Raw genomic sequence first — 15,700 nt, 5'->3', positions numbered from 1 at the left:
GACCTCCTGAAGTGACTCTTCTGTTGTAGGGGGAATTCTGATCAACTTCCTAATTTTTTTCGTTGCCCCGGCTGGCTTTCCCTATGCGCTCTGCCATCTGCTTTTTAAATTTCGTTTCTGTCTTTACATCTATTTCATACAGCCTGAGTGGAATTTAGGCTGATTCATTTTCACAGATAGAGCCCCGGTTCCACCGCAGTTGGTTTACCTGTCCTGAATAGTAAGTGCAACTATTAAACTGCCAAACTGAGTCCACAAGGCACTTGAAAATCGATCTTTTTGTGTATGGTTCTCCACCACCAAACATACACATTCTCATATCCAGAATCAGTGTTTGATTCATCTGCGCAAATCCCTCGTTTGTAAGCCCCAGTTTCCTCATCTGGACAACCTGGGTACAAATCGGGAGGGTTTCCTGGGGCTTGGAGAAATTGATGTTCCTAAAGCATTTAACCCGTGGGGCCCCTGGTAAGCTTGTAGTAAAGGGAAGGTATCGTTTATAGTGTTATAATTATTAAATAAGTTGGTTCCCAGCAAATGTTTCTTGGATTAAGGTATATTCACAAAGATCTTTGGACTGAACGTTGACAGATCTAAATTCTATCTTGAGCCCTGCATTTGCTACGCTGATCTGGTGAATCAGGTTGCTCTGAGACTCAGTTTCCTCATGAGTGAAATGCGGTTAGAGCAGCCGCCCTGTGGGGTAAAGGACGGGCGGGCACTTAGGAAGCCGAGCGGCGCCGCCCAGGTGTCAGGGATTGCACTTTCTGATTGGGATTTCATTCCTGACTCTTGGACCCCTGAGATGTCAAGTCTCAAGAACGGCTCTGGGTCTTTGTGGCCACAGCTAAATGAACACCCTTTTCTGTCCACATGGTTTTATTTCCATGCATTCAGCCTGCAAATCTTGACTTGGATTTGCACTTGAGTTCATAACCACATCTGGAACGGAGTTACAGGCTCACATCGAAGAGCCTGCTACTCGAATTTCTGGGTTAAGTCTGATTCGACCCCTAGGAATTCTCTTCCCCCTCCTCGTCCTCCCAGCAGCCCACTGACCTCTGGTTTAACACCTGAGCACAGATCTAACTCTTGGTGGGAAACCCGAGCCCCTCTCTCATTTATGTATAGGCACCAGCTTGTCTTGTCTTCCTGTTTCCATCTTTCCCTGGAAAGAACACGGAAAGGTATACTGTCCCTGGATGGTAGACATCCCACCGCGCTTTCACCCTGCCCCCCTTTAACCCCACCCGGTCCTGACCCATAGCCACCTGGGTTTCCCAGAAGCAAAGACCCTCCATCTGCCTTGGAGCTCATTGTCATTGTGAAATTCAACAACAGAGCAGTTGTCTCAGAAAAGTCAGCCTTCCTCACTTCCTGCCCTCCCTGGGTTTCTGCCTCTGACTCAGGACAATTTCTTTCTTCCAGATCCCCCTCTGCTTTTGTTCCTTTGGTTCCAGCCCTTTCAATTTCCCACTTGCTGTGAGTTTCCTTACTTAATGATGCTCATAGTCTAATGTGACTGCCAAGATCGCCCCTGCCCACTGCATTGATATCTCACTTCATAGTTGAAGCACGCTGCCCACCGAGATCTGTCCAGGGCTTGGGCCATTTCTCGTCCCCCTGAGGGGGTAAACAGATTTTGCCAAAAGTGTCTGTCTCCCATTCTTGCCACTCCTCTCCTTCTCATGCCTCATTTATAGTCAGCAATCCACTTTGTAGCTGGAGCAGCCTTGTTGGTCTCCATGTTCAGCATAACCAGCATTTATTTATTGGGCACCTACTGTGTTCCGGGTGCTTCACACAAACATCTCTAATTCTCATGAGCATGCAACAAAGTAGTTGTTATTATCCCCCCCATTGTACAGATGAGGAAGCTGAAGTTAAATGACCTGCCCAAGATTACAGAGCTGTTAAGAGACAGAGAAGGAAACCAACTCCAGATCTGTCAGGCTCTAAAGCACACGTTCTGCCCCCTGTTCAATCTAGCCTCAGCAGTAGTGATGGCCCTGGAAGTCTGGCTCCCTAGATCCTGAAGGTGGAGAGGACGAAATTCTTAAAATATTCCCTAGCACAGAGCCATTAAGATCCTGATGTTCAGATAGGACAAACCGGTCCCATCTTGGATTGGTTTGCTGTGGTCCCTTCCAAACCTCGTGTCCCTCTGTAGAGATTGAACTATGAGAATATCAAAGCTATTCTGCCCATAAAAATTGTCCAGTGCGAACCCTCATTTTGAAATTAAATCCCAGAATGGGGAGGCAAGTAGCTCAAAGTCACACAACAAGTTAGACGCAGAGCAGGGGCCAGAACCCCAGTCTCCTGATTCTTGGTGTCCTAGCTGCTTGCTCTTCTCTACTCCAGGTTGCACTCAGCAAGCTGGTGATCACAGACACTAATAGCTTCCTCATATCCCCTCCTGCCCACCCCCTCACCTCTCCCAAGCTCCTGGGAAACTGGACAGAGTCCAGAGCTGGAGTCAGATGTTATTCTTTCATCATCCTTTATTCACTGAACTAACACTTACTGAGAGCCTACCCAGGGCCAAGCACTTAGCATTCAGCGTTAGTTGCTCGGTCTTGCGACCCCATACACTGTAGCCCACCAGGTTACTCCATCCATCCCTGGGATTTTCCAGGCAAGAATACTGGAGTGGGTTGCTATTTCCTTCTCCTTCCCTCTTTGGGGGTCTTCCCAAAGCACTACTTGTGCACTAATTCTGTTATAAATCCAAATGTCCCTAGCATCACACTCACTCTCACTCTGAAAGATGAACCCAACTGAGGCTAGTACATTTCTATGTGTGTGTGTGTGCCTAAAAATGTGTGTGTACTCACCACACCTGTGTGTACCTTTAGGGCTGGAATGTGGGGTGCTGGTCCTCTCTCCTCCATCATAAAGGATGGTCCTCACAGGACATGAACGGTTGTTTCCCCCTTATGACTTTTGCAGCTATGCTATCATGTATGGACTTCCATGTGGTTGAGTGTGTGCCCTGTATGTCTGTTATATTAGCCCTTCTATTTTCTCAGAATGAAATCCTCCGTCAGATCTCAGCCCAGTACAGAGACCTCCAAGAATCCTCTTTTGTTCTCCATGCAGACCCCTCCAAGATCTCCCTCTTATGTTCCCCTCCCCAGTTCAGAGAGAATCTAACTTTTTAACCCCTTCTCAATGAGCCCAACTTTGGAGTGGAGACCTGGTGCCCTAAACTGGACAGCGAACAGCCCCTCTTACCAGTCCATGGAGCCCAGAGTTGGCAGCAGCAGTGAGGGGCAAGTGGGGGTGATGGAAGAGTCAGGCTTTATAAAGGATGCAACAGTCAGAGCCAGAGGGGGAGGTGAGAGACTCGGGCAGGGACGCTGCCAAGTCCTCATGGCCTCGGAAGCTTTTAGGATAATCCAGGAAACAGTGGCCCCCGGCTGTCCTGGGGGAGTGGTGGGGCTGAGATCTGAGTCTCTGACGTCTGCCAAGAAAGAAGGATTTCAGCTGGAAGAGGCAGCTGGAGTGGGTATGAGGGGATGCTGGACATCCTTCCCTCCCCAGAGGTCGAACAGGTGATGGGAGAGGGACAACGTGGTTCTCCCAGAATGGAGGAAATGAGAGCATTGCCAGTTGAAAGAGCTGGCATGGCAGGAGCTCTCCAACTCCATCCCCCTCCTTTTGTTTCCTCCATGGACAGGGGAAAGAAAGAAGGCACTTAAGACCTCACACACACACACACACACATACACACACACACACACACACACACACACACACACACACCCCTTCACGTGGTCCCTCCCTGAAGAGCTCCCCAGTAGTGTTCCTGGCTGTTCTGCAGCTGAGGTGGGTCTCTCATTCTCTACTGGAGCCTTGTTCCTTCTCCCTTTTTTTTGTCCCCCTTTCAGTTACTTCTCAACTCAGAACTGCCAGGAGGGTCCAATGTAATTCACATTTTTGGATCTAGGATCTCTCATTGTCAAATAGGAAGGGAAGACATTCTCCCTGAGTTAGGATAGGGTGGGGCAGCTTGGGATGGACAGGAGTTCACCTAGGACCAGAGGCAGAGCCCAGCCAAGAACTTCCTATAAGGAGGTCGGCCATCGTGGAATGCCAGGAGAGTGAAGAGGCTGGGAACACAGCCTACGAAGGGAGAAGGGGCCTAGAGGTGGGTTTAGGTGGACCCGCATGGTCCCCAACCACACAAACTGAATGGTAGAGTGGTTGTGTGTTTAGGCATGCTGACTAACAGGAGCATGTCCTGGAGGAGAGAGGGACAGAAGATCAGGAAGGGGAAAGCAGATGAAACAGGCTAAGACCAGTTTCCCAAAGCTCTCTTAAGCTAGGAATTCTGACCCACATAGAATAGCCTGGAGACTTTTCATGTGACCACATCCCATTCTTGACCATTGCCCAGTGCCCTCGGCACTGGGGACAGGAGCTGCTGTGCACCCTCTACGCACGCACAGATCCCAATAGCCCAGGGCTTGCCTGCCACCTCCCCCACCAAGTCTCCCACAGGGTGAGTCAGGGCGTCTGCACCCTGAACTTTTGTCCTGCTCCTCCCCCTACATCCCCAGAAATCTCTAGACTGGGGATTCCCAGTCCCTTCATTAGCTTTTCAGTAATTATCCTGTAAAGGCCCCGACAGGTCCTTCTTCTACCCATTTCAGAGATGAGAACATTGAGGCCCTTAAGAGTGCAAAAAAGCTCATCAGAAAGCCACCCATCAGGCAGGAGAGAGTAGAGTGGTAAGGGGCTTAGGAGTCACGGCTGCACCCTCTCCTTTAATTCCAGGCAAAATTAAGAGGACAGGACTCATGTACAACTCCCTGGGGGAGCCCAGGCGTCAGGATGGAGGCAGGCTCCAGGGAGGGGCTTCCCTGGCCCTCCCCACCTTCCAGCCCAGAAAATCAGAGTGAGGGGGGAAACAAGCCGAGGAGACCACACAGGTGGAGTAAATAATGTTAATACGGGAGCATTATCACTAGGGCATTTCCTCATGGATAAATGTCTCAAATACCAAAGGATGCCTCCAAATTACAGTTAATTACAGAGTTGATTTGCATAAATTATAAGGTGAGCATACAAATTCTTTCAATCGGTTCCATATGCTTAGGTAGCAGGTCCAGTCCAAAATGGGAGAATCTTGGGGTGGGGGATTTGGGAGGAGGAAAAGGATGAAGCCCTTGGCTTGGACCTACTGGCCCACACCCCTCCCCAGCTCTCCGATCAGTAGAGAGTGCCTGGAGACCCTGACTGGTTTGCGGGGAGGGGTTTTACCCAGATCCTGGTTCATCTGGACCCTAGCTGACAGGAGACCCCCTTCCTCCTCTCTATTCGCACCTTGGAACAAAGTGCTTTCCCACCAATGACGAGGTAGGAAAGTGGGGGTGGGTGGTGCGATGGGGCCCCAACCTGCATGTGGGGGGTGGGACTCTGGAGCCCAGGCTTCCAGCGCTCAGAGGAAAGAGGGGGTGCTGGATGAAGCCGAAGACCCAGCAGGGTTCATCGCAGATTCAAGCCCCTCTCTTGCTCTCAGCTCCCCCTCCAGCCACCACCCCCCGCCCCCCGCCCAGTTCCAGCTCACTCCCAGAGCCAACCCTCCGATCCCAAGTTTGATGTTGCCGCTGCCTGCACCTTCCAGGTGGCTCCTCAGAGGCTCAGACTCGCAGACTTTTGTCTCCAGTGCCTGGGCCCATTTCCTCTGCCCTCGCCTCCCAGTCCCCACCTCCTCCCTCACCCACCTCTAGCTGCTAAGACTCTACTTCCTTCTCCAGCTCTCTAATTTGTCCCTCCTCCCTCCTGGCCCCCATCCTCACCCAGAGGCCTGTCTCCCACTCTTCTCTCCACCTCTGTCCTCATTCCCCAGCCTCCTTCCCCCAGACGTCCCAGGTCCCCTCTACACTCAGCTCTCAACTTTGCTTTTCCCTGCCATCAAGAGCTTTCTGCTGCCCAAGCTGCTTACCCTCCTGCCCTCAGATTATCCTACCTCATGCCATCCTCCAAATCCTTACAGCGGTTATCTCTCTCATTTTTTCCCCATAAACCTGCTCCAAAGACAAGAGCTACTGGGTTAGCTTGGGTGGGGGGTGGGGGAGGGGTTGAGGAGGAGGCTGGACTAAGGTCCCCAGACGTGTGTGGGTGAAAGTTTACCTTTGTCTTCAAAGCCGAAAGTAAGTGAGGGAGACAGAGATAGAGACAGAGAGGAGAAAGGAATGAAGAAACAGTTTTTAGTACTTAGCAAGCACTGCTTCAAGGCTTCCCAGGTGGCACAGTGGTAAAGAATCCACCTGCTAATACAGGAGATGCGGGTTCGATCCCTGGGTCGAAAGATCCCCTGGAGGAGGGCATGGCAACCCACTCCAGTACTCTTGCCTGTAAAACTGGGGTGGATAGAGGAGCCCGGCCAGCTACAGTCCATGGGGCCACAGAGTCAGACATGACTGAGCACAATAGCAACAAATTTTGCTTAAATATTTATTGAATGAATGAATGAACAAATGAATGAATGAGCACTGATCTGTGAAAGTTCTAGAGAGGTGCCAATTTGGTGATAGGAGTTACTTTTTTTTTCCCCAAGAAAGCACAGCAAGGGTTTATTAAGTGGTAGGAGGTTCTGAGGGGGATAGCAGGCCAACTGGAGTGAATAGCTGCCAGGAATTACTTCTCATTTGGATTCATTTTTAGGTCTCCTAGAGGTTTTCTGGGAGAAGGCGATGGCACCCCACTCCAGTACTCTTGCCTGGAAAATCCCATGGATGGAGGAGCCTGGTGGGCTGCAGTCCATGGGGTCGCGAACAGTCGGAGACGACTGAGCGACTTCACTTTCACTTTTCACTTTCATGCATTGGAGAAGGAAATGGCAACCCACTCCAGTGTTCTTGCCTGGAGAGTCCCAGGAACGGGGGAGCCTGGTGGGCTGCCGTCTATGGGGTCGCACAGAGTTGGCCACTACTGAAGTGACTTAGCAGCAGCAGCAGCAGCAGCAGCAGGGGTTTTCTGCCACTTCGGTATCCACCCACCCAAACTGTCCTGCAGACCAATAACAGATTAATTATCCTGAAATGCCACTTCGTCTTTCATCTCAAACATGTCCAGTGGCTCCCCAGTGCTGACTGTGACATTTAAGACCCTCCTTAAAAAAAAAAAAGAAAAAGACCTTCTACTTGGCCTCCATCACCTTCACAGTCTTCACTTGCACTAGTCCTTGTTCAAACCCTCCAGCCCAGCCCCCGCTGGCCTTAATCTTCACCAAACATGTCTAGCCTTCCTACTTTTGCTCCAGTTGTTTCCACCCATCACCCCGCCTATGCCCTCAAGAAAGCTTCTCATCCTCACGCTCCCGGCTCGTGCTTTCTCTGTGGAATCACCTCCTAGCAGCATGTCACTGCCTCGCTCCTCTGAACTTCCGTAGCATGGATTTCCACACGCTGTTTCCATGGAGTTGTCTTATCTTCCCTACTGGTCAGTAGACTCCTGGAGGGCAGGAACCATGTCCTTTTCATGCCACAGGGTCTTCAGCACAGCGCCTTTCTCTGAGAAGGGCACATAAGCCACAGCTGAGGGAACTGGAAAACTACATCCCTGGAATTGATGCTTCCAGAAGCTCCTTAGTTGAGGAGCATAGTGGTGAAGGCAGAAACCTGCGTCTGGAGGGAAAACACAACAGGCACCTGGATCCCCAAAGAGCCATGAAGGAAGTGAACCCAGCTTCCCCACCAGCTGTCCCACCCCCTCCCCAGTTGTGTGATGGAGGTGGAAGGACATGAAGGGTTGGAGTGAGAGCTAGAGCAGTGAAATGCTCTGCCCTGTTAGCCTGCTTGGAACAAAGAGTTGGACAAAACTCTTTTTTTGGGACAAAAGGGGCAAGGATAGTGAGTGGGAGCTGGGAGAAAGGGCTGGCCACACAGCAGCCATGGAGAAAAGCAGAGGCAGAAAAAGCAGAATCCCCTTTGACCCTCTGTGGGCAGCTACAGTTCTTCTTACCAGACGCTGATCATGTCATGCCTCAGTTTAAAAACATTCGATAGCTCCCCATTCCCTATAAGAGGAAGTCTAACAGGGAATCTGCAGCCAGGGTCACTCAGACAACCTCCAGCTGGATCCCACGAGAGGAGAATTAGAGGGGAAGGTTGGGTTTCAGGACCTGGCAGGCGAAATCTGATCAGGTATACACTTTGGCCTGGAATTTAAGCCCCATTTCCCCATCAGGTCTTGGCCTACTATTTCAGCCTTACCCCTCTCACTTCCCAGGCTCCAGCCACAGGAGGCTACTTCTCATCCTTATTGTCCATACATTTTTACACCCCTTAGTCTTCTTTGTTTGAAATGCTCTTCCTCATTTCTCTGTCTGTGAGCTCCTATTTGATCCTTTGAAGCCCAACTCATATATTCCCCTCATCTGTGAAGACTTCCCAGTTCTCTAAGTTACCCTTTTTTCCCCAGAGTCCTAAAATACAGAGGGATGAACACGGCCTGATGGGTGATACAGTTAGAGGTGTGTGTGTGCGCACACAAGCCCCTTGAGAGACTGGAGTTTTTCTGTTCCTCTTTGTATCCCTGCAGCATCTCGTACAATGACTAGTGCTGAGTGTGTAATAAATTGATGGTGCACTGAACTGAACTGCTGAGGAGAAGGGGTTGCCAGGCTAGGGATTGTGGGTTATCTATAAATCCTGTTGTCTCAGCTACCCGGGGTTTGCCTTGCGGGGCATCAAGATGGAGCACCAAAATCACAAAAGCATGCCCTGACCCTTCCTCTTTCACCCCCAACTATGCCCAGGGCCCTGTCAGGAACCCAAGATCAGGCTGGCAGATGTGGCTCACTGAGAGGCCCAGTGTCCTGTGTTGTGGCCAGCTGGGCACTGCCCACCAACCTGCAGCCAGGGTCATCCGGACAACCTCCAGTTGGATTGCACGAGAGGAGAATTAGAGGGGAGGGCTGGGTTTCAGGACCTGGCAGGCGAAATCTGACAGGGAAGGGGGAAGGCAGGCAGTGCCCTGGAAAGGGGGCCGGTCTCATTGTTGTGGTCTGTCTGGGAGATTCCTCCCCTTTTTAATTTGCTTCCTGATTGAGGGGTTGGCTCTGCCTGCCCAGCTCCCCAGTCATTATCTGCTGCCGGTGGCTCAGGTGCTGGCGAGCCTGGCGTGGCCCCTAGGTTATTACCTGGAGCTCTGGGGGTGGCAGAGGCTGCCCCTCTGGCCGGGGTGGGGGCCTGTCTGGAATTTGCCCTGATCCTACCACCCACGGGGCCGCCATCTTGATGCCTAACATGGTGGACACGCTCACCCAGTGGGGGACTGCTTTTATGGGAGACAGCTGGTCCCAGAAGGATTTTAAAGTCTAGAAGAAGCTTCGTCTGTAAAGAGCCTACAATATTGATTCAGGAACCTGAGACACGTAAGACATAGGGGTTAAAGCACCCAAAGTCAGAGTCATTCCCCAAAGGCTAGTGAAGGCATTGAAGTTAGACATCGAGAACTTTCCAGCCATGTTGAAAATAAAAGAGGTCAGTGAATCGCGGTGATTTCCACCATGAATTACCCGTTTTGCAGTGTCCAGAAAACCAAGAGTCGTAGAGGGGAAGGTGTATCATTGCTCCAAGAACCTGCAACAATCAGAACCCAGAATCTAGAAACTTCCTCTAGAGTGGACAGGGAGGGGTTCAGGCTCCTCACCGAGGGCCCTGGAACATGAGACCACTAACCTCTGCCTGGTGCCATTGGAAACAGCCTAGAAACCTCCATGGGAGGGTCCCCTAGCCTCTGCCTCTCTCTGAATCCCCAGAGCTCTAGCCCTTTACCCTATCCCTGACTGGGCCTGTGGGCTTCAAGGACAGGAGATAATATCAAGACAAACAGGAAGTGCTGAATCAGAGACATGAAGTTTGTTGTTTTAGAGGGCGCCCAGCGCCAAGCAGCGGTGCCAGGTTGGCAGCCTGGAGCCTGGCGTCTGCATGCTTTGCTACACAGCTCCCGCTTCACACCCGCAGTCAGGACCTCTGCAGGAGGACTCCCTGGAGAGGAAGGGAGTCTGGAGGCGGAGATGGCAGGGAAGGGGTTAAACAAGGGGTTCCTTTTTTCCTTCACTAGCTGACCTTTTGTAGCGTCACCTCTGATTCAGATTGGGCAAATGTTTATAAGTGTCTGCTCTGTCCCAGGCCCAGGCTGGGCACAGCCCCTCTCCTCTGTAGCTAAACAAACCCCTTGCTGGAGAGCAGGCTTCATGAGGCAGGGGGTTTGTGTATCATTTCCCTCCCAGTTCTTGGAAAGGTGCCTGGCACTCTTTGAAGGCTTTATGAGTTTGCTGAATGGATGAATGGAAGGATGGATAGGTGGAGGGAAGGAAGGAAGGAAGGGGACCTTAGAATGCATCTAGGAGGGTCCCATGATTTTTCGGCCCACTGGACTTCTTAGTGGGAGCACTGGTGATCTACTGGTGTTCTCCTCCCCATCCTGGCTGCCCCCAAATGAATCTTTGAGTCTTGATGCCAGTAGGTGGCCATGGTCCATTCACTTGCCCAGATGCCACCAAGGAGTTCAACTTCTAGGCTGCAATCAGAGAGGATGAGGAGGAGGGCTGGTCAGGAAACATAGGTGGTCCATAAGGCAAAGCCCACCAGGCCGTGACAGACCCCTCCCTGGACATTACAGTGCTAGTGGTCTCCCAAGCCTGGAATTGTTGGCCCTCCTGGGCCCTGGCGAGCTGCCCTCTGCCCTGGCCCACCTCCTCCCTCCATGGTGGTGCCAGTCTTGGGGTATGGCAGAAGCTGAACTGAGAGCCACCTCACCTTCTTCCCGTGGCTCCATCCCCCTATCCACACCCAAGAGGTGAGCTCCTGGGGCAGTTGGCATCTGACAGCCTGGCATCAACTCATGCCAACAGCTTGGAAGCTGCAGTAATTAGAAGGGAAGAGGGAGCGAGGGGGAGAAGGAGTGCGAAGACAGGCTCAGGAGAAACCTTCTCCTGCCTGCCGCAGGGCAAACTACTTCAAACGAATTCGTTTCGCTCTTGTGAAACTGAAGACAATTTCCTTTTCTGTCATAAAACAAATTATTGCTCATCAGGAGTGCTGGGCTAGTCTCTCTCCCAGAGGGTTTCTCCTGCTCCCATGCAGGGCCCCAGGTGGGCAGGAAGATGGGCGTGTCAGGGGAGGGGGCCCAGGGCCCAGGAGGCACCTGAGGAGGAGCAGGGATGAGGTGTGGAGAGAGTAATGTCCCCATTAGGAGGAAAACAGCGCTATGTCCTCCTTGGCAGCCTCCTCCACTGACCAGAGACAGGCTCTGACCACCGGCAGCAAAAAGATTCTTACCACCTACTCCCTCAGGCACCTGTTCGTGGGATGGAGAGGTGGGGACAGGAAAGGGAAGCACAGAGAAGTGGAGGGACTTGCCAGAGATCACTCAGCAAACTAATTAATGGCAGATCCAGGATTAGAACCCAATGGGTTCTCTTGCAGGCCAAGACTGGAGGATGCCTGGAGACTTCAGTTAGAACTTTTTGACTTGGGATGGCCGCAGTGAGCCCGTGGCATCCAAATACTGCCAGGTTTATAGGGCTCAAGAAAGAGGGACCAGTTACACAGGTTCCCTCCATCTCAACAACTGACCCCCAGGGCTGGCTTCCGCAGGAAACCTCACCTCTCTGGGCCTTCACTTTGGTAAACTCTTCCAGGGAACCTTCTGTCAGACCTGCTAGAGAAGCCACCAAGACTGTCTCTCTTTCCACCCGGCCACTCCCCTCTCAACTTTCAAGACTCTTCCTTCTTCTTCTCTGCCCTGCTCCCAGGCCAGGGCTCAGGGAGACTCCGTGCTTATCTGTGCTTCAGCTCCTGTCAATTCTTTCCCATCAGCTCCTGATAATTCCCTCTAATTCCCTCCCTCACTTTTCCCAGCCCTGCCCTCATGGAGGTTTTTTTTGGAAATTAGGAAAATATCAAGGTTCCTATCCCTGGTGTGTTTCTTGTCAGGGAGGTACAGGCTGCATCCTCAGGGAGCTCCTGGCTTACTTATGCAAGACCCAGTGCACACCCTGGCAGACTCTGGCTGAGAAAACAGGGGCATCAGGACTGGGGAGAAGGGGCAGGGGGGGCAGGAAGTAGGAAGCACGGTCCAGTGAGGACTCCCTGGAAAAGAAGGGGAAGGAAGATGTGAGGAGATGCGTGGAGTGAAAGATCCAAGCCACAGAATCCTTGGAGACTTGGAGACGAGGAAGAAGACGGGCTCAGGCTGGGGCAGCATCGTGACGCCTGGGAGGGAGCTGGGAGCCAGGACAACTACGGGGTCAGACAGGCCGCTGGCAGGGTCCAATGTGAACAACCATTTCTAGGATGTGGAAACCCAGTTTTATGCCAGGGTGAATGGAGAAATCTTTGGGGATTGGCTGCCAGACAGGAGCAGCCAGACATCTGTGGTGAACGGTGCCGGGGACAACATGAAGGGCAGAAGGGAGAAGTCCCCCATCCACTCTTTGCCCAGGCACACGCGTTCCCTTCCCTCCCAACCCACTGACCAGCGCTCCTTTGCTCCCAAGGGAAGTGGGGCCTTGCCACATGATACTCCTGATAAAAATTCCTTGTGAAAAAAACAAACAAACAAACTTCCTTGTGTCTGACCACAATTCCCCTGGTGGCCAGTGGGGGCTTGGTAAGGAGAAGGGCGATGGTGGAGGTGGCAGGGGCAGACTGCAAGCAACTGCCCCCACCCCTCCACCCTGAAAGTGGCTGGAAGAGAGACAGGGAGGAGGAGATGAGCAGAGGGCAGGGCATGGAAAGGATCATGTCCGGGCGAAGACTCTGGCTCATCGGACATGCCACGCTGGGAATCCAAGAATCCGTGGTGGGAATGGGCCGGGCAGGCAGAACAAAGGATGAAAGGAGGCTGTGTGGCCAGCTGGGACATACACACCCTCCACTGACGTACTTCAGTGGCCGGTGACCTCAGCTGGCCGTCAGATCCTGTCTCATCACGCTGTTCCAGTGGGGTCCGCCTGGAGCCCGCCCCCAAACAGGGCCTGAGAACATGAAGAAAGTCAGTTAGACTCCCAGCAGGACCTGCTGTCAGGATGAGCTTGGGCAATCGCGTTTCCCGAGATGCATAGAGTCAGAGGAGGGAATGTGGGGAGGTGAAGAGAAATGATGACGCTTAGAAGGAAAGGGGCAAATATGTGATGTCGATGGTGCCCCCTGACTTGAGCATCCAGAGTACCCACCATCAGTGGTTTGTGTCCATGTCAGGATGCTGACAAGGGGAGGGCAGGGCGTGGGTGGGCCTGGCATGTAGAAAATTTGGGTTAGACCCCAAGAACTCCCTTGCTTTGGGGTAGTAGGACCAATAAGGCTCTGAGTATAGAGCCCCCCAGCCAACACCAGAAGTGTGGAATCAGGGCTCCGTGCAAGGGCAGATCACTGCTTGGCTTTACAGCCAGTCATGGCTAGGGCAGGGCAGGAGGGGGCTCTGACCCTCCCCCGCCCCCCTCCCCTGGAGCCACTGAGCTTCCAAGGCCTCCCAAGGAAACTCGCCACCAGCACCTCACCTGTTCCCATGGACCAGGACAGGGAGGAGGGCTGTGGTGTTGGGGAGTGGGCTCGCACGGTGTTTCCCTCCCAGCCCTGAGGTGAGGGGCCTGGGAAGGAAGAAGCCCCCTGGTTGGGGACCTTTTCTGCTCCTCTAAAGACCTCATCACCACTGGAAACCCTAAACCAACCCTCAGGCTCAGTCAGACTTGTATGCGGCCCCCACCACCCTCAGACTCCAGATACAGCTTCACACACAGTCACGTCGATCCTCTGCCATCACACCCACACACACACTTGCACTCATCCACACACTCTCATAGATCATCACTCACTGAGAGGCTCATTCAGAACCAAACACAGACAGATACCTCGGAGTCACTCCACTCCCTGTCGGCCCACAGTGACCACACGTGCGGGTGCTGACGGACATACTCCCTCATGGTGTCACTGTGACCTGCAGAGGTCACACACACGCTCACGCAGAGACCCTCACTCCAGAGGAGCCCTGCACTCATGTGCCTCCATCACACACTCTCCCTTCCTCACCGGCAGATCCTATAGTGAGCACCTGCTGTGTTCTGGGCACCGGGCTGGAGGCAGATCCAATATGGCGCCTCAGGGAATTTGCAAGGTGACGGGATAGGCGACTCAAACCAATAAACAATTGTTGCCAAGCATGCACTAAGGGCTGCAGAGGAGTAGACATCAAGTACTATAGGGACTTACTCAGTCTTGGGGGTCCCAAGAGTCTTCTCACATAGAGTGGCATCTTTCCCTTTCTAAAGATGCACTCCTGCTAAAGGCTCAGGGCTTCACAATCATTGTGAGGTAGGTATTAATATCCCCATTTTACAGGAGAGAAAACTGAGGCTTGAATAAATGAGAGGAAAGTCTTGCAGCTGATAAGGTAATGGAACACAGACTCCAATCCAGAGCTTCCTGAGTCAGAGCCCAGGTGCTCATGGCCACCATTAAACTGCCTCCGCTGGGGACTTGAACTTTCACACTCTCAGGACCTACTTTCTAGAGCCATTCAGCAACCCTCCTAATGCCACCCAGAACCCCCAAGCCCCAAGCTTCTTGTACACACACAGGCCCACCCTCCAGCCAGCTGACCTCACGGGTCCTCCCTCCCAGGAGTCAGGGCCACTTGTCACTAGAGGAGCCATAATTGGCAGGTGCTGAGGCTGCTGCTGGGGCTTTAGAACAGGCAGATGGGAGGGAGGAGAAGGGCTCCTGAGGCAGGGGGCTTGGGAGCTGGGACGGGGGAAGAGGGAGGGGGCTGGCTCCAGTGCCCTCTCCTCCTCTCTGCAGGTGTAATTAGCCCTGGCAGATGAAAGGGCGTCTTTGAAAGCGGGTGAGATCCTTGTCTGTCAGCAGGGCGCTCTGGGTGGCATCGGCAGCTTATCCTGAAACCACACACGGCACCAGAGCCGGGCTGTCTGGGCGCTGCCCGGGAGGCAGGGAGGCAGACCCCAGGGGCGTGGGCCCTTGAATCCCCTCTCCCGAGTCTCCCGGCCCTGGGCTTCCTGCCTCTTTGGGCAGGAGCTTCTCAGAGCAGAGAATCCTCCAGAACCTGGCAGTGCCAACCCCAGTAGGCTGATGCCCCATCCCTGGGCCTGAGGGGGTAGCGTACTTCCTCCCCTCCCCTGCCAAGCTGGACAACAGGCCAAGGACAATGGCCCTAGGCTGTCCTTTCATCCTGAGATCTCAAAGCGCCATCTAATTAACCCTGCCCAGGTTGGGGACTTCCTCTGAGTCCCTTTAGAGGGGTGTGGTCTGGGACCAGCAGTTCCCAGATCCCTGCTTGGATAGGAGCCCCAAGAGAACAAGGTCTCCCAGAGTGTTCTTCCTGTTTGGGAACTGGGGATACAGAAAGGGATCTCAGGGGAGCCTGAGTTTGAGACCCAAAGGGAATGATCTCTGATACATCCCATCAGTCTCCTCACGGATGGGTTCAAACTTGAGCAAAGGATGAATCTCGCAAACTCCTGCAGTGAAAGAGGCCAGATACAAAGAGCACACTACATGACTGCATTTACATGACGGTCGAAAAATCGGCAGAAAAAAAACTATATGCTCTTCGAAGTCAGAATATTCTATTACTCCTGGGTAGGGGTTAATAACTGGAGGGGACACAGTGAGGGCTTTGGGGTGCTGGTCAAATTCTGTTCCTTGAGCTGAGTGCTGGTTAC

Source organism: Bos indicus, chromosome 19 (genome assembly GCF_029378745.1).
Source record: "Bos indicus isolate NIAB-ARS_2022 breed Sahiwal x Tharparkar chromosome 19, NIAB-ARS_B.indTharparkar_mat_pri_1.0, whole genome shotgun sequence".
Lineage (NCBI taxonomy): Eukaryota > Metazoa > Chordata > Mammalia > Artiodactyla > Bovidae > Bos > Bos indicus.
Note: the sequence above shows the minus strand (reverse complement) of the source record.